Below are 25,682 nucleotides of genomic sequence, written 5' to 3' on the forward strand. Positions count from 1 at the left end.
TGACTTCTGGTTCTCCCAGTCACCCTAGAGGCTACATTAGGGTATATTCAAGTACAGTAAAGTCAGATTAGCTGGGACAGCTCTTTTACATTCCCCGGATCCTGTGGAGTTTGGTTCCAAGGCCCTTAGATCTTTCCTAAATTAAATTCCCTGGAGCGGTGTTTCACAAAAAGTGCGTCAGAATCACCTGGCAAGTTTTTAAAAACAGCTATCCAGAACCTTTTCTAGAGATTCGGACCTGAAAAAGCCTGGATTCCGATGTACAACAAAATTTGAGAAAGACTATCTGAGACCAGTCTTAGACCCACCACATCCTCCTAGCAGATCCAGAATTTCCTGTCACTATCCTAACAGTAATGAGAACAGGATTTAGAAAGCAAGCCAAGTGACCAGAGTAGCTAAACATGAAACCCCTATATACATTCAATTTCTGATTCAGAGAAAAAACATGCTCTCCTCTATATTGAGAGAAATTCTGTATCTGACTTTTACCTGGGTTCCCTTCTATAAATATATTTGTGATCTAACAATTACCTTGATATTTTTATAACTTTCTAGGAACCCTTTGGGAGAAATTTAGCAAACGGTGTAGCTAGATCGATAACACACTGAAAAGGTGATGCCGTGAGGTGAGGTCCTTACAGATAAGATCTTCCCAAGATGTAGAAAGTAGCTTAGGTTAGTGGCGTGACAATGATTTAGGGTGGCAGAAGACCTAGGTCCCAATTCTGAGTAATTTAACTTTGTAAAGCCTTAGCTTACTCAGTTTTTAAATGGAGAAATAGCATGTACGTGTCTCCTGGAGTTGCTGTGAAAACCAAATATAAAAATCCATGTTAAGGTATTTTATTAAGGGCTAAACACATGCAACCTATCATTCCATTTAGGTTTCTAGAAGGTATAGTCCACTGGTTCACTTCTCAGGCAAGAGTCTCTTTCTCTACGTTCATCCCTTGGGATGGAGTCTGCCAGACATCTGAAACTTAGATGAAGGATGCTCCAAACCTGAAATTCTTCCAGGTGATTTAAAATCACTAAGCAGCCTCTGAAAAGACTGAACTCTATTTATAACGGAGGATAAATTGTTTTATTTTATTGACCACTACCCCACTATCCAGCATGTTATTCCACACACAAAAGATAAAATCATAAGCTCACGGAGGAGTACTTGTTGCCTCTTTCCTACTGGAAGCACTGGACTCCTGGGATGGTTACAATCTAGATGAAGCTGCCAGTCTTGTAACACTTGCAAAGGCCCACAGCAAAAGTACAGAGAATTGATGACACATGAAACCCAACATTGTTATTTTATTCAACTAGCATTTCTCAAGCTGATCACATGCTACAGGTAACATACTCCATTAAGCACTACAGTGGCTGGGGAGAAGTATTAACCATCAAAGAGCTTATAATTAGGCTGGAAAAACAAGATGCAACCCTGTGAACATTTAGGTAGTAATAACAAGTCTTCAAGAGCAATACCAGAGGATGTTACAATAGAAGCAAGAAGCACCCTGTGTGGGGGCTGTGGCACTTTAATGCTTTACGTGCGTGATAGAGAAAACTTAAAAGTTTAGAACTTCCATCCAGAAAGGAGAGGAAAAACGCCCCCCTGGCACTGATGCCTCTGGCGAAAAGTAACGCTTTTATTACGTTGAACTTCAACATGTGACTGTGGGCTTTAAACGGTTTTATTTTCTATGCTTTCTCTCTGCCTTGTTCTTACGTGTGTGAATCCCTGGTCTCTTTTTACAACTTCCTCCCACCAGGATAAAAACTGTGCTTGGTAACTAATAAACGCTAAGTACCCAAAACATTAATGATGAAACAAGAAGAGGAGAGATGTCAAGTGAACAATTCAAGCCTGAGGGTTAAATATCTGATTTGAAAGAATTGACAATCACATCCTTGGTAAGAAGATATTTCCTTAAAGCTGATTGGTTGTTTTCAGCTACCTAAGTGATGTGCCTTACTGGTGTTGTCTCAACTCAGTCTGCGATGACCAAAAAATTTTAGTAGTAAAATGTTCATGGATGTTAGAGTTCAAATCTCAGTTCTGCAATTCTTACTTTGGGCAAGCCATTTAATTAGATTAATGAGTCCGTTTTCCTCATGAAATCTTCAACTGTTTGATTTATATGGAGTGAAGCAAACTTCATGCTGATGAAAACTTTGAACTGGTCGTGGAGGCACACAGTTGAAGAGTTCAGGTTTCCTGTGATTAACTGGCACGTAAGAGTCCAGAACTAAGCAGAGAAATGCAAGTTGGTCAACCTCAGGAGGGTTTCAATTCTGATAAATTTTTATAAGAATGGCCTTTTATGGGAACATTTACCCCGCTCAATAGCTCACTGTATAAAAACAGCGAGCATAAGTGGTTATCGAAAACGCACCTCAACTCCCATTTGGCTCCCACGGCTCTGTCTGGTTACCGCTGAGGCTCCTTTATCAGGAGCATGAACTCAAGATTTCTGGTAACCTTGTCTCTGACAACTCTTCCCCTAGAGCTTCTGTGCACACAGAGAGCGGGCCTCTGAGGCTGGGGGCTTACAAGGAACTCTCCTATTGCTATTGTGCTAACCCCAGACTGTGGAAGAGGAACAGAGTGCAACACCCCAATGTGCCACTTGACGTATTATTTTGAATTGAAGGTACTTGAGGAATAGCCAGCAAAAGAAGGACATTTTGACCCTCCTTTGTCTCCCTGAAAGCAGCAGAGAAATCTCCCACATGAAAGGCACCCTCCCTGCACCTGGAGGGTAGAAGGTGCCGTTATCGCCAGAGACAGGGGATTTAGGGCTGAGACAGATGTGTAAACAAACCTTGTTACTTCACCAATTTACTACCCCAAGCCCAAACCCTTTTGGCTTGTCAATTCTTCCCAAATTTATTGTTTCTTTGTCCAAAAGGCATAAAAGCTTCCTGCTTCGGTCACTTCTTTGAGTCTCATATCTTTGTGGGTCTCCCTTACGTATAAACTTAGATATGTTTTTCTCCTGTTACGTGTTTTATGTATATGTAATTATTAGACCAACCAAAGAACCTGGAAGGGAAGGGAAATTTTTCCACCCCACCATAGTGCATTGGCTGGCAAAAGGAGTGTCCCGAATCATCACTCGGCTGGCAGAGTGGTGTTCTTCTCGCCCACAAATGAATCATCACGAGCTATGTAGCTCACAAAATCTTGACAGGCTAAATAGAAGAATAGAGGCATAATTTTCGTGTAGATTATTGTCCTGATCTGAGCAAAACAAACTCAGAAATCAAGATATTTTCATGACCACAAAAAGCTTTTCAGCTCTAGAATGGCCAGGAGAAAAATCTCTGCTTTATTGACATTTGCAATCACAGAATGCAGTACGCTCGACGTGCAACTTCCCCGCCTCAACCTAATTTACTGAAATTCTCCAAATTGTGCATGTAGGATACGGAAGGGTTTAGATATTTTTGTGCTTCCTTTTTGCAGATTAGTGATGAAACAAAATCAGAAAAAAATATAAATTATTGGCATGAACAAGAAAACTAGTGGGTGCAAAACAAATTTGTTTCCATTTACATTTTAAAGGGTTCGAGAACAAAAGTATTTACCTACAATTGTGTCAGCCAAGGCAAAATTTTGCCCCTTGGTGGCTCCCATAAGTGCTTCCTGCCATTGGCTAATAATCGAAGATTATTATTTCACTACTACCATCTTGTATCCTCCAACATTTCTCTTACTAGATTTCCAAGTCCCTTCTGTGTTAAACTGAATTAACGATGCCTGAATACAATAAACTGTATAAATTTGTGGAGTGCATTAAAAATAGAAGAGATCTGAATCGCCATATAATCTGGGTCAAGAGCCAAACTTGGCTTCAGAGATGTTTTGTTTGGCCATTACAATGTTAGAAAAAGGAGCAAGAGAAGAATTTAAGTGATTTTTGGTGGAGCGAGCACTCTGCAATTTATCACAGAAAATATCCCTGTATATTATCTTACACCAGGCTTCTGCACGGGGCACATAACTACCATCTTTTGCAGCCCCTAAAAGCCTCTGAGGTTGCTACGCCTGAACATCCCTTTTCTTTGTAAATGTTTCATGGTCAGAGAGGTAAAGTGATTTTCAAATACTCCTGATAAGTGCAGATTAAGTATTCCAGAGGACTAGGACAGTATGGCTCAACTCTGTGTATTAGGATCTCCTAAGACCCTTGGAAAAATACCTGTACCCGAGACTTGAACTCACAGTTTCTGATTAAACCAATGTTGGATGGGGCCTTGGAACTGGTGATTCCAATGTGCAGCTGGGTAGAAACCCACTGACACAGCATACTCCCAGATTGTCGCAGAGGAGACTTCTACTCCAGAATGAAGATCAGGATACAGTTGCTCCTCAGAGGCAAACATGAATTCCTTCGCAGAAGCATGCACACTTTGTGTAAAATTCACTTTGGGCAAAATTCACTAAAAGAGCCTGACTTTTGACTATGAAAGGCAAACATAAAGGAACATTCATTGTGTGTATATCATAATAAAAAACCAGAAGCAAATTAACAGCAAGCAATAGGGTTATTGGTTGAAAAACATAGATTATAGACAATAAGACATGAATTCAGTATTTTAAAATAAGGCTTTGCTGCATCGAATATATGTATAGCAAGAAAGAAAAAGGGTCTTGTTCACCAGCTAGAAACTGGGAACAACCATCCCAGGTTCCTTAATAGATTAAAAATACAAATTTTGTTTAGACACAAATACAAACAACTGTCCTCCTTAAGAACTGATTTTATGGTCTGTAGAGAAGGTAGGGATGCGTGATTCTCAGAAAGGAGATATGATGTCTAATAAGATTCAACAGGGGAGAGGGGAGTGGACCCTGAGGTCATAAATTAACAAACTTTAAGTCAATTTTTGAAACAGGTCTTGGTGACATGTATTTCAAAATGGTTATGGTATTTATCCAGGAAATACATCAGGGCGCATAAAGGGCTTCACTCTTATAGCAGAAGGGGTTTTCTTAAGATGGCCACATCAAAACATTTATCTGATTCCACATGCCCATCTTACAATATAACTAATGTTCTTTCCACTGATAGATAGAGATCTATGTTCTCTCCCTTTAATCTGCACCATTGGAGAATCTAAATAGTGCTATATGACTTCTGAGGCTAGGTCATAAAACATGAGATAGATTTGGTTGGCTTGCCATGGCGGAATACTGCTCCCCTGCAGAGAGGAAGTCCAACAGAGCCCATGAGGAAAGACCGCATGTAGCAGCCAAGAGGAAAGGAACCGAAGCTCCCCAGGCAATAGCCAGAATCAATCTCCAGACATGAGAGTGAACTACGTAGCCGCCCCTGACACAGGAAGGGTTAATAATCACTGGAAAAAGCTTGTCAACAAACTGTGACCGGGAGGTGAGAAGGCCAGTTAGCCAATGACCAGTAAGACCCCCTGGGGGGGCAACCTAAGCCAGCCGGCGGCCGCCCAGGGGCACAAATGGAGAAACGATATCGATGTCAGGAGCAGGAGGGACCGTTGCCTAAGAGACCTTGCCTGCTCCGAGATAAAAATATAGGAGCACAGCAATAACATGATAATATCAAAACAGAGGCCAAGGGAGGGCTCCTTGAGAAATCACTAAGAATTCTTGGCATTCGCTAATTACTTCATCCAGAACACCTGTGTATGTTTAACAGCTGTAAGCTATGTATATATTGAAACGCTGGTTATAATAAACTCAGAGTGGCCATCAGCCCTCTCCGCATCTATCCTGATGTGTACATTGGATTGTGACACCGACAAACTAGATTTCACATGACGTCAGCCCACAGCCTTTGAGTCTTCCTGCTAAGCCCAGACATCACGGAGCAGAGGCAAGCCATTCCCTCTGTACCCTGTACAAATTATTAGCACACAGAATCTGTGAGCATAATAAATATTGTCGTTTTAAGCCACTAAGTTTGGGGTGGTTGTTATGCAGCCATAGACAATTAATACAACTGTGTATACCAAAGGCAGTAAAGTATTAAGAACACCTTCGACAGTTTTGGTAGGCCCAAGCACTGTATAATTAGAGATGGGGCAATTTTCTCATTATTTACACAGTTGAAATGCACTGTTGATGTTATGGTGCAATATTATTGACACAACTGCAGACACACACAATCCTCACTTGGAAGGATGCTGCAGGACCAGAAAAACTACTGTGCAAGCTGAAACTGAACAAGGCAATCTGATCAATCAATGGGGAAAATACCCTTGTCCAGTGACATCCAAATTTTTTCATCAAAACATTAAAAACTCTCTTACTTGCAATTTAAAATACATAGAAAACTTAAAAATAGCAAGGCTGATATTTATTTAGTATACTGTAAGTAAAAACACTGAGAATTAAATGTGATTTTTAAAAAACAAATCATATTAAGAGTAGTTTGACATCTTGCTATTTGTGACAACACGGATGGACCTCGAGGGTATTACGCGAAGAGAAATAAGTCACACAGAGAAAGAGAAATACCATATGATTTCACTCGTGTGTGGAAGATAAACAACCAAACACATAGACACAGAGAACCAACTGATGGTTACCAGAGGGGAACGGGGTTGAGGGAGGGTAAAAGGGCACATGGGTACAACGACGGATGGCAACTAGACTTCTGGTGGGGAACACGATGTAATCAATACAGAAAGTGAAATATAATGCTGTGCACCTGACATCCACACAATGCTATAAAGCAACGTTACCTCAATAAAAAAGAGCAGTTTCAACAGTGCTTGCCTCTTCGCATTGTATATTTTCTATGACTTGATGGATTGCCCTAGTCCTTTCTAACTTTTGATCAGCTTTCAACATTGCATTCTTCGCACTTTCACTGTCCTGCGATGTTTCAGAGTTCCCTTAACGTCCAAGTTTTCACCAGCGTCACCTCCCCTGGGACGTCTTCAGCCTGGGCTCGTTCATGTTGGTAAGCTCGCCTTCATGAAGCTCCTCTGGTCACACACCTACAGTGTCTCAAACAGCATCATCATACCCCTGCTCAGCTGTCTCCTAATCACATCCAAGCTCACTTCTCGCATCATCACTTTTCACTTCTTTGCTGCATTTCCATCTTTCTTGGGCAATTCCCTCTTTCGATTATCCATTTCAGGGGGGAGACAAGATGGCAACAAAACAATACATTTTGTCGTCTGTGTGACGTGAAAAACAGATATGCCCTGAGTAACCACCGACAGATCACTGTTGTCACTGATCATGATGTGCCTTCGTGATCTAGCTAGTGATCTGCAGACTGAACAGGTAGCAGAAACTTTGAACAGGCAGCAGCACAGTTTCTACACTGGGGTCACGGACATGAAAACCACCTTGTGGGACTACTGGTCTTCTTTAAGCCGTGGTAGTTGAAACTTTTGCATACAGGAACCAGGCAACGTGAGCTCTCTCTCTTTCTCTTTCTCTTTCTGTTTTTATACAGAAACATCTGCTGGCAGGCATTTTGGAGCCTCAGCTGTAATGAAGAATTAATAGGCCAGGGTCTCAGGTAGAATAGAAATCCAGAGAGCAGAACCTGACATTTGGCAACTGCCTTCGCCTCACGGCCATTTGCAAACCCAGTAGAGGCTGATGAGAGGCTACCTTACATTTTTGGCAGATGGAAGAGGTTAGGGGGACAAAGGTTTCAGTCCAGAGCCTACTGAGACTGGCGTTTTGGTAAGCCCCTTCCCAGGAATTTGGAGTGGGACTCTGAACAGCCACATTTTAGAAATAAAAGTGAACCAGAAATAATTAAGCCCTCGTAAGGGCTGCAACCCAACTTTGAGCTCTCTTGTTGGCCCACAAAAATCTGAGTCCTTAAAATTGGATTAAGGAGATTCCAGATTGATGGTGCCACCTTAAGAAGGGGAAAATAATTCTAGGCCTCAAATTATTTCTACAAGCAATTTTGAAAGTGAAATACGTAGCTCATAGCCAAAGATAAATAGGCTCATAAGGAGAAAATAATATAAACAAGACCAGAAGTAACAACCCATAATAGCACTAGACAAGCAACGACTCCCGACATCAGAATTACTAGGCACTAGCTGAGGAGTCCAACTCCTGTTGAAAACCCATATGTGATGGACTTAATGTTTGTGTCCCCTCCAATTCTTATGTTGAAGCCCCAATCCCCAATGTGATGGCATTTGGGGATGGGACCTTTTAGTTAATTGGGTTTAGATGACGGTGGAGCCCCAGGGATAGAATTAGTGCCCTTATAAGAAGAGGAAGGAACCAGACCCCCCGCCCCCCCTCTGCCAGGACAGGACATAGTGAGAAGATGGTTGTCTATAAACCAGGAAGCAGGTCTTAACCAGACAGTGAATCTGCCAGCGCCTTGATCTTGGGCACCTTGATCTGGAACTTCCAGCTCCAGAACCGTGAGAGAGAAATGCCTGTTGTTTAGTTCAACCAGTCAGTGGTAATTTGTGATAGCAGCCTGAACGGACTAAGACACTATGTGTAATTTTTCAGGCCCGACCATGGAAATTACAAAGGCTTTATGTGACAGGCCTCATCTGGCTAGGCATGCTGTTCCATGTTTGCATTCCTAGCCCTGGTGCTGCCATTCCCAGGTCTCTTTATCTGAGGCCTTGGACAGAGGTCTTCCTCAGGCGCTTCCGCTGAGGTCTCCTTACGGGGGAAGAGGAGAACCTTGAAGACAATTTTCTGCACTCTGACTGAGCATCCCGAATTTTTCCACTCCTGGCCCTTCTCCCGCATCCTCTCCTCAGCCTCAGGGTCCACAAACCTGCCAGAACGCTTTTTGGACTCCTTCAACAGTGTGATGACCCTCATGTATGTGCTGAGTCACCTGGCCAGGACCAGTGTGCTGCCACCCTATGGGAGAAAATAAAATGAGGGGAGTCAGTCTATTCTCCGGTTTCTGTCTCTTGCTTCCACCGTCACAGTGAGTGATTAAAGACTAAGCTCTTCCCTCTTTGGCTTGTTGTTTTAATTGGCTACTCTGACATCTGACAGCTCAGCAACCTCTCTCTCAGCTCAGCTGAACTCCCAATACTAGCTCCATGGAATTATGCTCACTAGATTCACACAAACACAAAATAAGTTTAAATGTTTTGACAGAGAAATAGAACGCAGCTTTCAAAGGACAAAGCGAATTTAGAAAAGAACTAAATAAAAAATTCTAGAACTGAAAAGTAAATAATATTAAGAACTCAGTGGACATGTTTGAAAGTGCACATCTTAGACACAAATAAAGAAACATTAGTGAGTAGGATAAATACCAGAAAAGAAAGGGAAAAAAAGCCCAAAGAGGCAAATTTTGAAGAGAGAAGAGAGAGAGAGCACATGAGAATATACTAAAAAATTCTAAAATGGATATAATGATAATCCCAGAAGTTAAAGATAGAAACGGGTAGAAGCAACATTTGAATTGAAAATGACTACGAATTTTAAAACTGACGAATGACTTCACAGAATCAATAAGTTCAATGGATTGCATACATGACAAAAAAAGAATTCCCCACCTATACTTATTATTATAAAAAAATCACAAAAATATGAAAAAGAAAAAGACGAAGCGAAAACTTGATGGCAGTCAGAAAGGGGAAAAAATAAGTAAAACAGGAAGAAAGGAAAGAAGGAGAAAAGGAGGGGAAAGGAAAGGAAGGGAGAAAGAGAGAGTAAAAGAAAGATTACATCAAAGAAGAAAAACTCAAACTTATACCTAATTTCTCAACAGCCAAAATGGAAGCTGGATCACAATGGAAAGACAGCTTTAATGTGCTGAAAGATATAAGGACAAAGTTGAGTTATATACCAAGCAAAAATATCTTTCAGAAGAGGAATGAAAACGTTTATAGAAAAAAGCCCCTGAGATGCGTCATTAACACAGCAAGCTAAAGGTTAATAGCAAGGGCTATGTTTTAGGAAGACAGGGGACGTCCCAGATAGCAGGATGGAGAAGCAAAAGCGGATTAGGGATTAATGAGGCATAGATTAATAAGTATGTGGGTAGCTCCAAATAAATAAAGGACATATAAAACAATGATAATATGTAATGGCTTTAAACATATGTATAATTTAAATACTGCACACAACAATAATAACCTAGAAGTCAGGAAGAGGTAAATAGGAACTCTCTAGGAAAAAAGCATAAGTACCAATTAACTTGAGACTTTGATAAAGTAGGGAAACCAGTAAAGTAATAAAAATCATATTTATAACTTGAAAACTAACAGAAGAAAAATTTTAGAAATTAAATCAATACAAAGAGAGGGAGAAATCAATACATAGAAAAGGCACAGCAGGGGCTGGCCCCGTGGCCCAGTGGTTAAGTTCTCGCACTCCGCTGCAGGCGGCCCAGTGTTTCGCTGTTTCCAATCCTGGGCGCGGACATGGCACTGCTCATCAAACCACGCTGAGACAGCGTCCCACACGCCACAACTAGAAGGACCCACAACGAAGAATACACAACTATGTACTGGGGGGCTTTGGGGAGAAAAAGGAAAAAACAAAATCTTTAAAAAAAATTAAAATAAAAAAAGGCACAGCAAACAAAGAGTTAACTTCAAATAGGTCAATAACTACATCAACTGAAAAGAGACTAAATGCTTCCCTTAAAATGAAATATAGACAGGTTTTCAAAGAAATCTGTCTAAATATGAAGAATACAGAAAAGTTAAAAGTACGAGAAAGCATATCGTATGTAAACTCTACACCCAAACGAACAGATAGAAGTGTTAATATCAAAGTAGATTGTAAGGCAAGAAACATTACTGCTGATAAAAAGGAAGACTTGGTAAGATAGAGGATTCTATTCAAAGAAAAACAATTTTAAATTATATACACCTAATAATTGGTAGAACCAAAGGAAAACAGTCATTGCTACAAAGTAGGACATGTAATGAACAACGGGAACACAGATAATGATAAAATGTTAGTCAACTGAAGCCTCTACATACATCCAAAAACATTTTATTTAAAGGTGTAATGTTGAAAGCTTTCCCTCTGTTATTGGCAATAATGAAAGGTTGCCCACTGTCATTACCCCTGTTCAGTAGTATACTGGAGGTCTTAACTAATGCGGAAAAAGATTCTACACCCATATTTTATATCTAACACAAAAAGTATAAAGATTTAAAGGAGAGATGTAACACTCCTGGTATTTATGGATGATATAATTTGTTATATAGAAAATCCAAAAGAATCTACAGTTAAATTATTAAAATTAATGTCAGTTGCTCAAAATTGCTTGATTAAAGACCAGTATATTCAAATAAATTTTATTTCTATGTACCAGTAGTGAAAAGTGAATTTTTAAAAATTTTACTTTAAAAGCATCAAAAATAGCAAAGATTAAGGGTTAAGGCTAACAACGCATATGCAAGGCCCTTATATAGAGATTCTAAAATGTTGCTGAGAGAAAGTAAAGAATACTTAAATAAATGGCTAAAGACACCAAGTTCATGCATTAAAAGATTAAGTACCGTAACATGCCAATTCTCCACAACTTGATCTGTAGATTCAAGGAATCCTAACCACAATTTTAACTGTTTAGTGGAATTTGGCAAGTGGATTCTGCAATTTATATGAATATTCAAAAGGTGAGGAATATTCAAGACACCCTTGAAAAAGAATAAGGCATCAGGACTTTCTCTAGGTTTTCAAATATTATGATGAAACTACAGGAATTAAAACATTATGGTTTTGATGTAAGAATGGACAAACGTGCCAATGAACGGAGTATAACAATATGCCATGTGCGTATTCATATTCACTTCATGTTGACAAAGGCGGCACTACACAAGCACAGCAATGGTATGCTGGAACATACAGGGTGTGTCTACAGAAGAAAAGGGAGCTAAGTTCTATCTCACACTGTTCACAAAAAATTAATGTCAATTGTATTACGGGACTATGAAAGGCAAATCAAAATTTCTTCTTAGAACACAATGTCAGAAAATATCTTGATGACTTCAAAATACTAAACATTTTTAATGGAGATACACAAAGCACTAATGATGAGCAAATTAAAACTAAAAAGTGGGGCACCATGGAGCCCGGGTCGCGGTGACTCTAGGCCAATTCTCCCATCTCCCTCCCACCCCACCTCCACCTCCACCTCCACCTCCAGGGAAACCGCGCACTTTCCCTCCAGTCCATCTGCACAGAGCTGCGCTTCTCCGTCTCTTTACATTGGTGATCAGCCCTGAAATAAATCTGTGCGCGCCAATAAACAAGGAAAGCCCAAACAAGGCGGGGACCAGTGCATTCTTGTTTTCTCCAACTTCCAGAACCGGAACAGGTCAACCTTGGACTTGCAGCCCTGCTCGCCTGCACAGTGGGCGGTGGCCTTCACAGTCAGTGGGCAACAGCATTCTGTTTGTCCCAGAGTCAGCTTCCAGGGTTTTCCTGGCCTCCTCAGGTCTGCGCTTCCCTGCACAAGAGAGAACAGCGAAATTAGAATTAAAGGCGTGCGACCTGACATTTTAAAATAGGCACGTGACAGCCACATCGCACACCTCCTCAAGCCGGGGAGGCCACAGCTCTTCCCACTTGCAGAACTCGGTCCTCGGTCGTCCACCCGTGGGATATACTGATACTAAACGATCCTCCCGGCTCAGGAGTCAGGGTTCCAGTTTTTGTGGAAGAGTTCTGAGGGGGAGGAACAAACCTGCCCTCCCACTGGAGCCTGCTTGTACAAAGGCCCTGTCCCCCGCACCCAAGCCTCTTGCTTCGGGCCTGGCGGCATCAGTGCCACTTGACCAACTCTTGGATAATCCATTGGGTCACTTCCCTGAGTAGCTTCGCTCTGTAGGTGGTGATCTCCAGGGTGTCCTCGAAGCTGCCGTCCACCTGGATCAAAGTGTTGACTCGGGGCTCTGTTTTGGGGAGGTGGACTCCACTGGGCCTGTGTGGGGGGAGGGCATGCTCAGGTCCAGACAGCTGGATCCCAGGCCCTGCGAGGCTGTGAGGAAAGAGCCAGCGTCACTGGCAGGAGGTCCAGGCAGCACCAGCTGTGGCAGGGAATGTGGGCAGGAGGGAGCATGAGGGCAGTGGTAGCATCAGAGTGGGCCCTTCCCAGGGCACCCACGCGATTTCACTCACCAAATACTGCACCCACCAGGGTAGCCTTGACTAGTCCAGTAAGACCTTCTTGAAGCCTTCCAGCTCTCAAGACCTCTGAGGAATACCAGTTGGCTCTGGCCACTTGCCCATTTTGATCTCCAGCTGGCGTCAGGACCTCGCACGTCCCCCGCCACCCGGAGAAGCGACCCAGACGGTGGGACAGGCATTCTGCCAACCTGAGCCAGGCTGGCTGCAGGGCACCGGCCTGCACTGCTCTGTGCATCTCTGCATCCCACCTCTGGCCTTCACTTCCAAGTGCCAGGAAAGCTCGCCCTCCACCTGCAGACCTCCTGGGGGCCCTCTGTCCCTCCAAGTTCCCAAAAGGTTCCCCCCACCCCGCAATGATTTGGGGGGCGGTTCCGGTCTCTCCCCGCCCAGGGAGGATGCCCTCAGGAGAAAGCGATCCTCTCTGGAAAACCTGCCTAGGGCAGAAGAGACAGGCAAGGAGCAGTGGGGCTGTCTGGGAGGGAGACTACCTGCTCCCCTTCAACAAGCTGGGATTTCTGGGGGGCTTTCTCGCTGCAGGTCCCTGTCAGGCAACAGGGTGCTGTCTTATCCACATCAGGAAACTGAAACTGGGAGAAGCTATTTAACTTATCTATGCTTCAGATCACCACAAGGGAAGTATTCATTAGAAGTACACAAATGCTGGGGCCAGCCCCCTGGCACAGCGGTTAAGTTCGCATGTTCTGCTTCATTGGCCTGGGTTCGCTGGGTCGGATCCCCAGGAGGACCTACACACTGCTTATCAAGCCACGCTGTGGCAGGCGTCCCACATATAAAGCTGAGGAAGATGGGCACAGATGTTAGCTCAGGGCCAGTCTTCCTCAGCAAAAAGAGGAGGATTGGTGGCAGATGTTAGCTGAGGGCTAATCCTCCTCAAAAAATTAAAAAAAAAAATTACAAAAGAGAAGTTTATAAATGCTGAGTAAAATAGAAAGAGTCTTTGTCTTGCCTACAGCAGTCTAATTGAATCTCTTGATTGAGCTAAAGTTTTAAATGTTTATTGCTTCAGAGAGGTAAAGGTATGTCCCCACAGCTGATACTCAGGCTTTCTCAGAAGCCATTTGGAGGATGAGAGGCGGCGGCTGGGGCAAAGGGCTGACCAGCCTCTCTGGAAGCCCGATCCAGGCGGCTCCCCAGGCCTGTGCACCATGCTGCCCACTGCGTGGGGCTGCTTCTTCCCTCATGTCTAATTCTCTTGCCCAACTTTCATTTTATTTTACTTTCCCTTAACCATCAGCTGTTGGTGTAATGCAAAATTTCAACCATTTAAAATTTCCTTTACAGAAGTTATTTATGCCCCATTTTACTTTGTCTTGCGGGAGGGGCATTGCTCTTCTTCTAAGGGCATGTGTTCACTTCGTGGTTCATGTATCTCCTCCCATTTTTAAAGACTGGAAGCATTTAACATAGACTCTAGAGTTCCAACTTGGACATGTATCATTAGCATTATATATAAAATATAATTTAAATATTATTTAAACTTTAAATTCTACAGAAACTTTAAATTCTGTTATTTAAACTTCAAATTCTGTACCAAACTATTCGTCAAGCATGAGGCAAGATCCAAAATATGAAACACGAAAGGCCTCAAAAAATGACAGATTGAAACACACGGCATTTATCAGACGCTCTGCCAAAATCCCTCTAAAATGACAGTACAGAGATTATTACAATACATAAAGGCACAAGGATAAAGAATGGGTGGAAAGAAGGCAGCTATATATATATATGTGTGTGTGTGTGTATACATATATTGTGTGTGTGTACATATATATACACTGGAAGCTAGAAAGAAGATGAAAGTGTGGCATTTGATGAAGACCAGAAAAAGCTGCAAGCTAAGCTTTGAAGAAGGCTGATTTTTTCTGTAGAATCCCAATCTGCCTCAGAAATGAGAGGCATCAAGTACCTCTGAAAGTGGGGATGAGCATAGAAGAATGAGCTGAAAGGCTATATGAGAGGCAGAAAGATGTCCTCCCACCCCCATGCTGCTCCTGAGCCTGACCAAAGGCCTATCTGAAAAAGACTGGAAGAGCCAGAAGGTTCTGGATTCTGGGTCAATGGCGCTGTAAGAGCAAAGAGGACCAAGAGCAAACAAGGGGATCAATACAACTCATCTGTCCCCACTTGCTCACAGAATCCTGGGACACAGGTTTGTACCTTTCAGGCAGAAAAGTCGACAGTTCTTCTCAGGTGAAACTGATTCATTCAAGAAAACACAAACAAACAAAAACACTGACCCTGACATTGGGGAGAAAGGGCTTGCCCACTGAGTTTCCTGGGTGATGAACAACGCTTCGGAACAAGGCTCCACTCTAAAGACAGGGAGGGGTGGCAGGTCAGTAGTCTATGTTTTGAAACTTGAGCTCCAGGTGATTTTGCCGTGGTTAAAGCTGGCGAACTATTGAGACAGATTATTTTACAACATAGCCCTTGAGTCAACAAGATTAAACCCCTGCTCACAAACCTGCCAATCAAGTTTTTTAGAGATCAGCTCTCACACAGAAAAAGCCACATATAATAAGCAGATATTGCAAGAAACTCTCTAGCGTAAAAGAGAAAAAAGAAATCTGTGAAAATAGAAGCAGTGTAGTAAACAGAAGAAAACGTCAAAAGGCTAATTCATGTCTTCTGAAAGATAAGAGAAGATACTACATTCATGAACTAAGAATAGATTATAAAAAAGAATATTCAAAAAGTAAAAGGTTTGTAAAATAGGAAAGAAAAAGAAGAAAAAATATAAGAACAGTCTAGAAGATTCACCACAGGAATACAGCAATCAACTAACAGAGATTTCAGAAAATAAGAGCAGAGAAAATGTGGGGGAGGAAATTATCAAAGAAATAGTTGAAGACATTTCCCAGAATTGAAAGGGCCTGTGCTTTTACATAGAGAAGGCACACTGACTGCCCCATGCAGTAGATAAAAGAAAATTACACTGGCATTTTCTCAGGACACTAAAGGACAGAGAGAAGGTGCAAAACATCTACAGAGACAGAACAAGAAGCTAACACATAAAAGGGATGGAAACCTATTCTGTGTGATGCTCCAATAGCGGGTAGTATAACCTTGTTAAAAGCCAGAGAATGGACAGTACTAAGAGTGAACCATAATGTAAACCATGGACATTGGGTGATAGTGATGTGTCGCTGTAGGTTCACTAATTGCTAACAGATGTTCCACTCTGGCGCAGCATGGGGGAGGCCGTGTTGTGTCGTGTGCGGGAAGATGATGCTATATGGAAACTCACAGCTCAATTTTGCCATGAATCTGCTCTAAAAAATAAAGGCTGAAAACAAAAGGAATGGGGCCCGGCCCGGTGGCACAGCAGTTAAGTTCGCACGTTTGCTTCTCGGCGGCCCTGGGTTCTCCGGTCCGGATCCCAGGTGCGGACATGGCACTGCTTGCAAAAGCCATGCTGTGGTAGGCGTCCCACGTATAAAAAGTGGAGGAAGACAGGCATGGATGTTAGCTCACGGCCAGTCTTCCTCAGCAAAAAGAGGAGGATTGGCAGCAGTTAGCTCAGAGCTAATCTTCCTCAAAAAGAAAAGAAAAAGAAAAAGAAAAGGAATGGGAATCAGAATGGCATCTCAGTTCTCCAGCAATGTTAGAGGCCAGAAGACGATGGATAATTGCTTCAAAAATTCTGAAAGAAAATTAGTTAAAACTCAGGATAATATAACCCAGGCAAACTACGGACAGATGGAGAATTTAAAACATTTTTAGACATCCAAAGTGTCAAGCCATTTACCTCTTGCGAACAGGAGAATACAGTCCACCAAAAAAGCAGCCGACTGATAAGACTCCACTCAGAGAACGCCCAGCCGCGCACTGCGGTCCCCAAAGGCAGCTGCCGTCAAGGACTCAGCTCCGCTGACCGTCAAGCTCTTCTCAGTGTTGACAGCCACAGGTCTCTATCTGAGGCCTTGGGCAGAGGTCTTCTTCAGGAGCCCCTGCTGAGGGGTCCTCACGGGCTGGGGCTGTGGGGAGGAAAGGCAGGAAGCCACGAAGACACTCTTCCTCACGCTGACCCAGTATCTAGGACTTTCCCACTCCAAGCTCTTCCTCCTCTCCCTCCTCCTCCGTCCTCTGCCCACCCCAGGGTCCCCAAAACTGCTGGAGCCTTTTGTTCTCCCTCAGCCGTGAGTGACCCCCATGTCAGCGCTCGTGTACCTGACCTTGTTCCGCGAGAGAAATGGAGCGTGGGGAGGCTCTGGGTTCAACCTCCTGCTTAGACCATTTCAGTGAGGGATTAAAGGGTTAACTCTGTCCTTTCTGGCTTGTTGCCTTACTTGGCTGCTCTGACCCCTGGCAGCTCAGTTCTCTCTCTCCCAGCTAAGCTGTGCTCTTGGCAGCCTCCTTCCCTATGCATCCCTAGCTGCAAAACACCATTTTATGTAGCTTTCCATGAGTGACCGAGACAAGCTCTGGGGGTTTTAACTCAGCTCCATGGGAACCATCAAACGCTCATTGCTTACCGGAGCCGTACCCTGGGCCCGGCTGCAAAGGCTCAGCCCCTTGTCCTAAGGCAGCAGCTGCCTGTGCAAAACTGGATGCCTCTGCTCCACCAGTTCTAGGCTCTTAACCGGACCTAATGGTTCCTCCTGCAGCACAGATATTTCCAGCGACTGAGGACACGCACCTCCCAAACAGCCTTTTCACCTCTCGGGAGGTTTTGTTACATTCTCCCTCTCACATTGCTATTCACTGCTCCAGTGTCCGGAACCCTGCCACTCATCTGCCCCTACCAGAAGGGGGAACTCAGGCTTGTCTCACTTCGGGGACCTTTCTGTGCCTCGCTCAGGTTCATCAGAGGCTCCCATTGAGAACCCTGACCTAACATTATTTGTTGATGTGTCAGACCTCAAAACTGCAAGGGGAGGTTATCAAGCAGGATATGCCACCACTAATTGAAGCTCTCCTCTGGGGTACAGTCCTACACCTGAGAAAAAAGCAGCCCAGATGGGAGAGCTTACTGCCTTACTAGAGCTTATCAACTAGCCAAAGGCCTCAGAGTCAACGTATCCACTGAGAGCAGGCAAGCTTTGGGAGGAGTACATGACTTTGGGATGCTTTAGAAACAAAGGAGGATGCTTTGGAAACAAATGTTTTATGAGGTTTTCATCTCTACTGAAAAGCCCATGAAACATGGACAAGTTAAGGAACTTTTAGATACAATCCTACTTCCTAGAGAGAGGCTCTTATACAGGTTGAGGCCCACGTAAAAAGAGAGAATGTGAAAGCGAAAGGAAATGCTCTAGCATATCGTTTGACCAAACCAGCCAATTTAACCAAAGTTACGATCCTAGCTGAGCCTTCGAAGGATAAATCTCTGGAGGGACTCAAAGAGGACATTATAAAACGTCAATATTTAGCCCCTGATTTTGAAAAGGAAGAATGCAAAAATCCGGTCGTGCCCTTCAGTCAGATAATCTCCTGCTCTCTCAAGATGGCCACTTGGTGGCTCCAGATGATTTCGCATGGATATTAGCTGGCTTCATCCATGAAGCTATCCATCATGAAGTCGACAAATTGGTTATCTTAAATCAACACTGACGGACAAAGTTTTAAAAGACAACTGAGGTTATTTTCAGATTATGCGTCACCTGTCAACAACATAACCCTGGAAAAACTGTAAAGGTGACGTGGCCAGGAACCAAAGCCTCAAGGGCCCTTTCACCTCCTTCAGATGGACCATCCAGCTTTCACCCTCCAAGGGATTTGAATATGTTTTACTTGCTGTATGTCTGTTCTCAGCATGAGTTGAAAGATTTCCTTGCTTAAAAGCTACAGCCTTTACGGTCACTAAAAGGCTGCTTGATTTTGTGTTTGCAACCTGGGGGCATCCCAACTGTAATACCAGGTGATTGAGACACACACTTTACAGAAACCATTATAAAAGGACTTTGTAAGGTGTTCTCTCTTACTCAAAAACTACAATTTCTGGAAAGCTTGAAAGGATCAATCACATACTTACATTAAAATTAGCAAAACTTTCAAAAGCCCTTGAGCTCCCTTGGCCAAAGGCGCTCTCACTAGCCCTTATGGTCAGACAGTCTACTCCCTCCGGGACACACTGCTCATCTTCCTGTGAGCTGGTGACTGGAAGGCCCACGCATGTAGAGATTTCACCTACTACATTAGGCTCTGCCAACTGCGGCAGATGTGGCAAAATATTGCAAAGGACTCACGTACTATAGCCACCTCTGTCATCAAAAGTGAAGACCACCTTCCCACAATGTCTTCCTAAACAACCTCTTCATAAGCTTCCACCAGGAGATTTCATCGACTGGAAGAGATACTGGAGAAAACTGCTCTTGAATCTTGTTGGAAGGGCCTTTATCAGGTGCTGTTGACAAGTAAGCAGTGAAACCCCAAGGAGTCAACACTGGGGTTCATGTTTCACAACTAAAAAAACTATTCAGAATTGCACACAATTGGAAAGCTACTCCAATATGGGACCTCAAACTCAGGACTCTCCGAGATCCCCCGGAAGCAAATCTTGGAAAGCAGACAGCTGGCCCAGACCTTTGGAACAAACAGATGACCCCTGACCACAGATAGTTCTTGGTCCACTGTTGGACCAAGACACCTATCTAGTTCCTGTTTCATTTTTTGTCTGCTTGTTTGTAATCATTTTTCTCATTTTCTCCAGACCCCTTGTTGTCCTCCACCTATAATAGCCCTATTTCTTTTCTCCCCTGCTTACTATAATTGTTAGGTCAGAATGTATCATTCTAATGCCATTCTTAGATTATCTTGAACAGTAACCACTGCCCTCAGTCATACTGACTGCTGGATATGCCATCCATCACAAGACCCCCACGATAAGAACATCAGTATTGCAGCTGATGGTGTTTCCATTTGCTCCATCATGGACAACTGACCTTAAACACATCAATCTGTGATTTTGCTAGCGTTCCTCTCTCCCGGAAGAAGCTTACAGGAGATTTGACAGACGATTATTACAACCTGTTGACTGACCCAAGATAATTCTAAATTTGGATTCAACCCCCTTCGTAGAGCAATGGGCCAAATACTACTGAGAAGAGACTAAAAGAGAGCCAAATGTGTAACCCAGCTAACGCAAGGTCTTGGTTCCAACTTCACGTCATTTTTCCTGAATTTCCATGCACCGCTACTGGATACTACATCCTTTGTGGCCAGAATAGCTGATCCTGTTTGTCTCAGACCAACATGTCACGCTCTTTAGGAATAAAACTCTGACACTTGTCTGTGCACAGAGATCCTAATTCTATAAACCACCAAGGCTGGAAATTCTGACTCAGATATGAGCTCCAAAATGAGGCCACTCTTGCTTTTTCAGGCACACTACCCAGGGAAATTACTGACTCGTCGTTTACGAGAACAGTCAGAGCAGTGCCCCATCGGAAGAACCATACAAATAGAAAAGACAAATACAAAATAGAAAAGAAAAGAAGTAGAAAATAGGAAGAAACCTGTCACTAACTCTGGCAGAAGTTATTAATGATACTACCTCTGCCCTAGATGTAGGAGAGATGAGTCTCAACTCATTGGCGTGAGTAGTGATGGACAGTTGCCCTGCTCTAGATTTCTTGCTGACTGGTCTTGGTGGTGTCTGTGCCACTGCTAATACTTCCTGTTGTACTTAGATCGATGAAACGGACAAGGTGGAATAAGCTGTAGAACGCCTTACGGAAAAAGCTATTTGCCTCTCAGAGTGATCCTCAGGGCCTGTGGAATTTGTTCTCTTGGCCTGGGTGGGGCGATTAGGATTCCCAGTTCCAAAGCATCTTACGGTAATTATTAATTGTTCTTGTTTTTATCATAGTGGTCATGCCGCTGATCCACTGCATTTGTTAAAGAGAAACCAAAATGGAGTCCACAGTTTGAATATACCCCTAGACCAAACGCTCACAGTCACGTAACCAAAACTTAAAACTGGCCTGATTTTCCTGAAAGGCGGACTCTGACCTCAACCAAGACTTAAGTTTTCATGTCAGCGTGACCTTACAGCTTCCTAGCTAATCAGCTACAAACAAGTAAGCTTATGGAGTACTCCTACCCTAAAAGGAATGTTAAGTTTCTAGGAGCCTGTCACAATACAAAGCGATGTACTTGCTCCTTCTCGCTTTAGAAACTGAGCCGCGACTGCTGAGGGCAGGACTCCAAGCCACTTGTTGTTTGCCAGTCCCTCTGTTTGCAAACAGCTTGTTTCAAACTCAATAAAATATTCTCTCAAGTAAAACTCTCTGAATTTTCTTTTGACACATTCTATCCAGAGTCTTAAATGCTTCTATACAGTCACTCCCTCATCAGATGATCTCCAGGGTGATACAACAGAAAGGGCAAGAAGATCTTGCAGTTCAGTGGGCTGTGAAGACAACTGAACAATCTCTAAGCAGATCCAGATTTCTAGCTTTTCCTGAATCGGTCAACCTCTCACCGATGAGAGGATGGCCAGGAGCCGGGACTGAGAGACTGAATGTACAAATGGGCAATGGCTAGACCGAAGACAAAAATGGAACTCTGACCCACAGTCCACAGCACTCAGTCTAGGAAGCCAAACAAACTCTACGGCAGTGAACACCAACTGGCCAAGACTTGATTAATAAGTGATAGCTTCCCTAGTGTTTGCCCTTAATTTCAACTTAGAACCAACTGGAGAAGCCCAAATATTCACCTCTAACCAATCACAGATAATGCCCTGCTTCTACTTAGCCCAGCTACGGCTTCCCCATGCAAACAGCCTCCTCCTTCAGGCGTACCTGAAGCCTTCTCTTTCCTCCTCTGTAAAGTTTTCCCACTCCTTCGCCTGCCTTTGAGTCTCTGATAAACACAAGTGACGGTGGCTGATTCCCTTGCTATATATAGCGAGGTCAGAATAAATGGCCTTTGCTTGTTCCCGTTTGGGTGGTCTGTGTTTATTTTCACACAAGATAATTCATGAGTTGCTATTTGCTGAAGCTGTGTAATAAGCATACGGCCATTCATTTGTACGATCTGCTCTACTTTTGTATGTTTGAAATTTCCCGCAGTAAAGAATTTAAAATATCTCAAAAATATCAGTGTCATTAAAGATTTTTAGAAGAACGACAGAGAGTGATTCTAGATTAAAAGAGACTAGAGACATGACAAGTAAATGCAGTGCATGCTCCTTGACTGAACTAGAGACTTTTAAAAAATAGCTACCAAGTACATTATTGGAAAAATTGGGGAAATTAAACTTGGACTGCATATTAGACAGAGTATTGGATCAATGTTAAGTTTTCTGAGTGAATAATTTTTTATATGGCTATGTAGGAGAATGTCCTTGTTCTTGGGAGATGATGTTGAAGTACTTGGGGTAAAGCGTCATGACATCCGCAATTTAACTCACAAATCGTTCATGAAAAAGCACATGTGGGTAGAGAGATAAAATGGATGAAGCAAAATGTTAAAGACTGGCAAAACTAAATGAAAAGTGTAGAGTATAAGTTTAATGTTCTTACAATTTTTCCACAGGTTTAAAGTTTTTCAAAATGAAAAGATAGTGGGAAAAGCTTAATAAAAGTGGGAAAAGTACAATAAAATACATGTAAAATTACCAAAAAGGTAGAAGCAAAAATTCCCAGATACTTACACAAAATGTTTTTTAAATGAAAGGATAATCCAAACACTAATAATAGTTAACTAATATTGAGGAGGAGGGCATAGGATAGATGAGATGGGGTTGAAAACTAGGTTTTGCCGAATGGATACTGTCCATAAAGAAATGCTCTTTGTAAATTATCCTTGTATTCTAAGTAGCCTGTCAGTGAAGATTCTCATTTACTTTACTTGAATATTGTTTAGCAGTGTGGCACGGCGCCTCCTTCTCTATTTGCCCATCCACCCACGTACCCACCCTGCATCTATCCATGCACCCCTGCGGCCGTCCACCCACCCATCTGAGGGAACGAGTGGACAGTTACTGTTTGTAAATGCCCCTAAACCTCAGAAGAGTGCCAGGTATTGTTCAGAACTAGTAGGCTTTTGTGTATTCTTTTTCTGCATGATTGCTCCTGCTCTGACAGTGACTTGTTAAATGTCTCCTTACTAGTTTACTTTCCTCATTTTAATCATTCTTTCCAACTATCTCTCACATACACACATGCATTTTGATGCTAATATTTAGTGCAAAGTGTTATGTCTTCATTATGCTTTGCATATTTCTCACTGTATAGAGATTTTATCTTCAGAGTTAAAGAGTCTAAGAAGTGAAGTAACTAACGAAGAACAAAGCTTCTCAATGAGAAATTACGAAACCAATTCACTCACATACTTCATTATCTGAACCCAAAGGCCCTCAGACTGCGTCCCCCAGGACTACGCACAGAAAATGGAAGCACGCGATGCGATGTGCCGGAAGTCTTCTCGGTGGGACGTTTGGTTCTACTTTATGGGGTGCAGAGAGTTTAAATAACTTGTGCAGTTCAGTCACACAGCGAGAAGATGTTGGAGCCGGTATTCAAGCCACGTCCCCTCAATCAGAGCCAAATCAGGAAGCCTTGGAGGTAACAGAATGACAAAATTGACTCCACCTTGGCGGATTCTGCTAAATCCTAACAACTCTGTGATTCTGCTTTGAAGCTGGCATGGGGTCAGTAAATAAAACTCAGGGCTTGCCAAATGTGGGAAACTTAATGCGGGGTCTCCGCATAAAGCCACGACTCCAAATGGCTCTACTTCCAAAATAAAACTAAATCAGAGACAAACTTTGCCATGCAGATGGAGTGGCAAAGGAATTTGTCTTGACCGTGCCTTTCTCAAGTAAGTCTTGACCTAATAATTAATTACCACAAATTGGCCCTGTGGCTAACTCATGCCACATGTAGAAGTCTGAAAAACTTCAAGGAGATAACTGGAAGTGGCCCCAGGTGGATGCATCCCCAAGCGATTGGCTCGAGCGAAAAATGACCAATTTATAAAAAGATAAAATTATCTCCCTGCCTTACACCTGTTTACAAAAAAAAAAAAAAAAAAAAAAACCCAGATAGATAGTTCAAGGATGTAAATGTTAAGATAGAAACGTCAGCATTCTTAGTAGAAAGTACAGGGAATATCTTTAGACCTCAGGGCAGGGAAAGATTTCTTAAGCAAGACACAGAAGGCACTTTCTATAAAGACCGACAAATTTGACTATTAAAACTAAGAATTTTATTCACCAAAAGAAACCTTAGAGGAAGTGAAATATAATTTGAATTAGGAAGATATTCACAATACAACTGAAAAAAGATTAGCAAGAGATTGAGGGAGAATGCATAAAAGGGAGAACTTCCACAATTACTTCATAGCCTCAAGACTTTTTTACCATATGCGTGTATTATGACGTCGATTTTTTAAATTAAATTGAAGAAATAAAAATATCCACTAAAGTTAGATTCAATTTCTCCTCTCAGAGATTATCTACTGATATCTGTTGACGCTTAGGTGATGTGGATGAGGATGAGGAAATTCAGGATATTAACACCAACCCCCTTTTGAAAATGATCGGAATGTACCCTTAAAAAGATTTTTAAAAGCAAACACATTATAGCTAACTGTAAGAACAAAGTTTGCACAGCACAGCAGATGCTATCTATTCTAAAACAGCTAGCAAACACTATTTCTACAAATTCACTAGAAAAAGTCTGAGAACACGCGTGGGATGATACACACCAGCTTCAGGACAATGATTTCCCATGGGGAGGGAAAGAAAGGATGCTTTACTGATACCTATTTCAAGCAAGCCAGACGCGATGGGGCCATCCCGGCGGCAGGGTGGTTATGTTCCCACGCTCCTCTTCAGCCGCCCAGGGTTCGCTGGTTCAGGTCCCTGGTGCGGACACACCCACCTCTCATCAACCCACGCTGTGGTGGCATCCCTATACAGAGTGGAGGAAGACTGTCACAGATGTTAGCTCAGGGCCAATCTTCCTCACCAAAACAGAAAGGAGAGAGAAGTGAGGCAAATGGGGGAGGGTGGTACATGGGTGTTTGTTACGTAACTTCTTTTGAATGTGTGAAATCTTTAATAATTTAAATTTTTAATTAAAATTAAGAACATTGGAAAGAAACGCGCATCAACACTAGTCTTAGGATATTGGAAACAGGTGGGATTTGTCCGTACTTGCTAAGTTTTCTGTACTGACCGCTCCGCTGTTTACATTTTAAAACACGGCGCACTTGCTTGAACGGCTAATTTAAAGTCCTAGCCAACCAGCGAGTCAGAAGACAACGGGGAGCGCAAGAGACAAAATGGAAACCCCGCGAGCAGGCCTCCCCGCCCGCCCAGGGGGGACGCGAAGCCTCGACGGGCATCCCAGCGACGCCCGGCCACGAGGGCGCGAGCGACCGCCCCACTGGACCAGCCGCGCTCAGCGGCAGGGCCTCCGAAGCTAAGCGACGGCCCATTTGGAGCAGACGGCCACCGACAGCCTCCGAGACCCGGCAGGAGCTCAAACACAAACAGCTCCAGGTCACAGAGGACGGCCCAGGCCCAGCGACAGGAGGGGCAGGACGCCCGCGACTTGGGCCTGGGGCCAGGCGCCCAGGTCAAGGGGCGGCCCGTCGAGCGGAGGGG

General features: G+C 43.1%; 2 long non-coding RNA genes across 3 annotated transcripts; both read right to left on the bottom strand.

Moving 5' to 3' along the window:
* Positions 1-6,335: 6,335 nt before the first annotated feature.
* Positions 6,336-12,062, bottom strand: LOC139040949 (uncharacterized). The gene is made up of 3 exons (XR_011495275.1): positions 9,708-12,062; positions 8,769-8,857; positions 6,336-7,487 (listed from the first exon to the last, which is right to left on the bottom strand). It is a non-coding gene; the product is annotated as an uncharacterized lncRNA (long non-coding RNA).
* Positions 12,063-12,111: 49 nt separating this feature from the next.
* On the bottom strand, positions 12,112-25,670 carry LOC139040966 (uncharacterized). Of its 2 annotated transcripts, none has more exons than XR_011495299.1 (5): positions 24,836-25,670; positions 23,455-23,627; positions 16,869-17,097; positions 12,505-16,763; positions 12,112-12,419 (listed from the first exon to the last, which is right to left on the bottom strand). It is a non-coding gene; the product is annotated as an uncharacterized lncRNA (long non-coding RNA). The 2 variants fall into 2 exon arrangements; XR_011495298.1 differs by having other exon boundaries at positions 12,505-12,893; positions 24,836-25,662.
* Between the last annotated feature and the right edge of the window lie 12 nt (positions 25,671-25,682).

The sequence above is a fragment of the Equus asinus genome, chromosome 18 (genome assembly GCF_041296235.1).
Source record: "Equus asinus isolate D_3611 breed Donkey chromosome 18, EquAss-T2T_v2, whole genome shotgun sequence".
Classification (NCBI taxonomy): Eukaryota; Metazoa; Chordata; class Mammalia; order Perissodactyla; family Equidae; genus Equus; species Equus asinus.